Genomic DNA, 5,707 nt, shown 5'->3' on the forward strand with positions numbered 1-5,707 from the left:
CCTGAGTTGATATTATGTTCATAAAGATGGTAAAGTCGGTTAAGCTGGTTCTATTATCTCAATCTCTGTAATATGTGTTTCTAACTGTGAGACCTTGAGGCTGACATTGACGGAAACAAAACGGAGAAAAAATAGTTGTCAGTCTTGAAAATCTAAATTTTGCTCAATTATAAATCAGCTGCTGATGTGGAGTGGTACTAGTCTTTGAATTTTGAATGGACGGATAAAATTAGAAGTCAAAGATAATCAAGGACAATAGCTAGCTAAGGAGAGGATCCGGATCCAACTCATAAAGAAACTCGTTGAGACTTTGATTTTTTTTCCAGTTTATAGTCGTTTTTCTTCTCTTCCTAGTGGTTCCATTCAAATCCACCGTATTACAACCTTTTTTTTTTTCGTCTCTATAAATTAGTTTATGGATGAAATAATAATTAACTAATCTATCATTTGAATTAACTTTTTTTTAAGGGATTTGGAACCCGACCTTACTGGGGCCTCAGCCTCACGTCTGAATATTATTAATATCAGAAAAAATATTGTACAACGAGAGGGACATAACTTTCACCTCGAGTACTAGTACAAGAATCCTCATAGAGCATCCTGAATAATAACAAGAGCTTTCTCTAACCAATACTCATCTAAATAAGGACTAGCAAGGTGTGCCAATCTGTGGGAAACACTATTTGCTTCACGATATATAGATTGTACCTTGATTGACTGAATAACCTATAATTTAAATTATAGAAATCAGAGTTTCTCAACCACAATAGAAATTTTGACATTATTACTCCTCATATATTAAACATTTTGAAAATCAATTTAATCAAGAGAGATTAAAAAAATGAAAAATGCTAGAGATCCCAAATTTTTATACAAAATTTAGATCCCAAATGATGTGGCATGCGCCATGTTAGCATTTTGCCTTAAAAATATATTGATGAGGTGGAATTTATTTATTTTTTATTATATTATATTCAGCCTAAACAAAAAATTAAATTTAATCCCTTATCATTTTCTGGGAATCGCCTCCACAACTCCACCCTCACCATACCAATTAATCTCCAGACTTGATCCCTTTTTGCTATTGCTATTTCAGATATCTTGTTGGAGGTTCAGTTCATTCACCCATAACATGACATAAGCAAAAGCTGCTCTCTCTCTCTCTGTGAAGTTTTCTGTTGCAAATCTCCGCCATTAAAATGTATTAAACCCTGCATGTTTAAGTTCTTCCTCTTGTCCATCGTGATTTTTTTATTGATTGGGTTTTGATTGCAGCACTAGCTGCACTTTAATATCAGATGATTCACATCCCTTTTCCTATATTTCCAATGAATGATATGAGACATGAATGAGACATGAATCATATTCATGTGTCCTTGCTGGTAAATAGTCTAAATAACATAATTATCAAAATATGGAAAATCCACCTCACTAGTTTTCTAAACAAAAGCTGATGACATAGCATATGCCACCTCATTTGGTATTAAAATTTTGTAATACTTTTTGGGATCTATAGCACCATCACCATCAGAAAACTAAAAATAAAGGAGAAAATAGTGTTTAGTCCCTGTACTAAGACTCTGTCATCGTTTCAGTCCCTGACATTGTAATTTAATTTGAAAAATCCCTGAGGTAACAATTTCCGTCTAATCGATTCTCACCATTAACATTCCGTCAAATCGGGCCGTTAAGTTGCTGATGTGGCACTCATAGGCACACTAGCTCAGCAGTTTGCATGTCATGTAACATGCAAATTGTCCAATATACCCCCTGCCTTTTCCCCCATTCTTGACCAAAAAATAACTCCAAAGTGCTTGAATTTGTCACTTCAAACGCCACACCTGCAACAACAACTTTTTCAAACATATACATTGAAACTCTAGCAAGCTTCTCAAGTTTCAAAACTCCATTCTATGAGCTCTCGGTGCATGATCACATAGCACCCACAAATTCTTGCTTTACTTTCCTGTTCAAGCGCCACAGTTTCGATTATCATATTAACCAACTTAACAAGTATGAATACCAAAAATCAAAGAAAACAACTACTGTTTCTACTTATCTTCCCCGAGCAACCAGCTTAACCTTCCAATTATCCAATTCCTCCATTTCTTGAATTTAAGCATAAACAAGTAATCAATACATGTTCCTGAGCAAGAACTGAATCCAAAATGAGCAGAGAAGACCAGCACCGTCGCTACACACGGTGGTTTTAACGGTGGCCGAAATCACCCAAAACTCCATATTTCTCAAACCTTAACAAAACAAAACTAAGTATATAGACATGTAGATCTCGAAGAGTTGATCAAGTTTCATACATCACTTACCATCAACGGTGACCGGAGTTGCCGGAAAACTCGCCGAAAGCATCGAAGCTTCCCGGCTTCGATTCTATCTCATGCCTTATCATCTGGACAAACCAACACCGTGGATAGGTCGGCGAGGACGAGAGGAAGCTTCTGACACCAGTGAGCTGCCACAATTTGGCCCGAATTGGAAAACCTCGCCGGAAACACGTGAAGCTTTCAGGCTTTGCCCGGCCACCGTCACCGCTCGTTCGGAGCAAGGAAGACTGGGCTCCGGTCTGCGCCGCCAAGAGGAGTCGAACAACACCGGTCTGACGTCGAGAGGTAGCCGGAAAGTGGAGAGAAGGCTGAGTCACCATCATTACAACACGACTTGATTTTTGGGGCTCGATCTGATGCTTCTCAAGAAATGGATGGAGAAGGGTTCGGCCTAAACACCCGTAATAGAGGGCATGGATAGTATGGACATTTCACAATTAGAAAGGCTTACGTGGCGTTGACTTTAATGCCAAGTCAGCCTACAAACGGAGCAATTGGACGGAGTGTACCAATCGGACGAAAATTGTGACCTCAGGGACTTTTCAGATTAAATTAGAATGTCAAGAACTGAAATGAGGACAGAATCAGAGTACAGGGACTAAACAATATTTTTTCCAAAAATAAAAGACAGGAAAAACATGCTTAATTACTTGGTACCCCCATCCACTCCCACACAACTAGTAGATGATTAGGGGAAATGTGGGTTTTGACATAAAAGAAAAGAACTACATTTTTCCTGAATTAAAAGCTAAGAATACGATATAAGTGGTCTAAATTTAGTTGGCTCACAAGAAAGAAGGCAAATAATGACCGACAAATGTGGTATACGTGAAGACTAGTTCATTAGACACCATGACAAAGACAAGCCGATAGAAAATTTCCTATTATTATTTGCCTCTATCTTATTCGTCTCAAATAACTACTACCACCAGCTATTTAAAGCAAGTTCAACCAACTAAAAAAAAAAATAGTTAATCAAGAAAATTTGGACTTTAAATCATCATTTGGAGGAACAAGTCTCTACAAAATGGGACCACATTCATGTCTTGTCTTATAGTGACTTGTAACTTGTAACTTGTAACTTGTAACTTGTAACTTGTAATCCTAAGAGTATCTTCAATGGAGATACATTTTGGTTTGTGTCAGATTCAAATTTGACATATAGCATGACAAAATTGACTTATTGATTTAAATTTGATATTTGACTAATCTTAACTCCAACCAATATGTCAAAATTTTTGTTCAGAAATTTTTATTTTTCTTTTGGTGAACAGTAAATTGACATTGGAAAATAGAGGGGTCAAATTTGACATATGAAAAGAGATGTCCATTGCCATTTTTTTTTTTGTCTGAATGTCCATTGCCATTTCAGAATTAACATATGGGTTGGATGAAGAACTTAATCTATCAAAAATAGTTGTTGGACTTGCCATGTGGCAAAAGCTCTTGTCGTTTATTTCTCTTAAATGAGAGAATATCTTTATGGTAAATGTGTTCTGTGTATGGTGTAGCAGCTTGGTAAAAATTCAAAACTTTATATTTGTATATCAAAAATGATGCTGCGGTTAAATATGAAATACTCAAAACCTCCTACACTCAACCTCTCATGTATTTTCATTGGTCTGTTATTCTATACACGTGTCACGATAGTCGTACTAAAGATATGATTCTTAGTTTTGAGAAATTTTGAGTAAAATTAGAACATATTTTGAATGGTCACTCGTACTACTAGTATCATATTAAATATTCAATTTAGGAAGTATGATATTGAATCAAGCCAATCGAATTGAACGTGTGCGGATAAAAATATACAATATTGAAGAAGTCGATCGCAATTTTTTTTTTTTTTGACGAGAAGAGGTCAGCCCATTATATAGATTCAGCAAGCAGTACAAAAACGAAACACCCCTATGGGGTCAACAGAAAGAATCGTTCTTTAGGGAACCCTAAAACCTATTCTAAAAAAAGAATAAGACCCGAGAAACCCTCAGTACACTCACCTTTTAGGAAATCCATGCACTATTATTTTAAACAAAGATTAAAATCCTCCGAAGCTAATAAGTAAAATGATCCTAAGAGAATTTGATCTTTGCAACCCAATAAAAAACTAAATGCTTGGAATGGAAGGTGACATCCCCTCCAAAATTAAATAAGCCCAGCAGGCCCACCAGTAAACATTAGCCCACAAGGCAATTACGAAGGGCACCCCACCACCACCTCCAACTAGCCTCGCCACCACAAAGCTCCAGCACAGAGTCACTGCTAGGCCACCATGACCAGGCCAATTCCCATCCCAACCGCTGGCATCGCCAACGAAAGTAGATTAAGCTAGATCACTGTCCTTCACCATCAGCAGATCGCTGCCCTCATCTCCAAAATCAACCAGGCCAAAACGCCCCAAACGGAATCCGTTGAGATGCATCAGATTCTCCACGACCAGTCCTCGTTGACAATGGTGTTTTGGGCTTGACAACTAGGTTTGTGCGCCATCGCCAACGCTAACATCAAAGGGAAGAAACCCTCTCCACCTCCAAGGATCGATTCCGCCATTCACAATACCTCATGAACCCAACTCATAAGGTTTCAAAGTCGGATCTAATAGTCCTCCACAAAAGCAGCAAACACAGAGCATAAGGAGGAGAAAAGGCAAAGAATAGCATTTAGCAACGCGCCCCAGAATAACGCAAGACATGCCGGAGGAACGATCAATTGTGGCAAGAGCCATAGTTTTGGAAAATTTATCGAAGACGAGAGGCCAACGAGTAAACCCTAGCAGAGTGGCTAGGTCGTGAGTTTGGAGTAATTCTTAAGTTGATTAAGCTGGTAATTATGCTTCAATTTTTATTAGATAAAGATAAATAATTACACTTTTCTTTTCTTTTTTTGACAAGTAGTTTCTTGAAAAAAGTATTTCTTTTGCGTCTTCTTTTATAATCTTTTTTCAGAAATAGAAACGTAGAAAATGCTAAAAGATTTAGATTTTTTTTTTTTTACTTTTGGGTAACATTTTTTAGGGATCTGTTGAAAATGATAAAAGAATTTCGTTACGGACGAGAAAGTCCTTATTATAGCGCACAAAATTTGGTCATTTTTCAAGTATCTTTTGACATATGCAGATAAAAAATATACAATATCATAGATACAAATTGCAATTATCGTTAAGCAATGGAAGTAATTATGTTCCAACTTTAATTAAATAAAGAAAAACTAAAAAAAAAAATTGAAAAACAACTTTGACGATAAACTACGTTGGCAAAGTGTTCTCCTAATTCTTTTATGGATTAAATTCTGCTTACTACCTTGTACTTTCAAGGGTTCATCAGTTCAGTCCCTGCACTTCTAATTTAATCAAAAAAGTCTTTGCA

The 5,707-nt window shown here is 36.7% G+C and overlaps 1 long non-coding RNA gene across 1 annotated transcript; it reads right to left on the reverse strand.

The window, feature by feature from the left end:
• Window positions 1-1,435: 1,435 nt before the first annotated feature.
• Window positions 1,436-3,007, reverse strand: LOC133738443 (uncharacterized). Its single transcript, XR_009860131.1, has 2 exons — window positions 2,325-3,007; window positions 1,436-1,841 (listed from the first exon to the last, which is right to left on the reverse strand). It is a non-coding gene; the product is annotated as an uncharacterized LOC133738443 (long non-coding RNA).
• Between the last annotated feature and the right edge of the window lie 2,700 nt (window positions 3,008-5,707).

This window comes from Rosa rugosa, chromosome 1 (genome assembly GCF_958449725.1).
Source record: "Rosa rugosa chromosome 1, drRosRugo1.1, whole genome shotgun sequence".
Classification (NCBI taxonomy): domain Eukaryota; kingdom Viridiplantae; phylum Streptophyta; class Magnoliopsida; order Rosales; family Rosaceae; genus Rosa; species Rosa rugosa.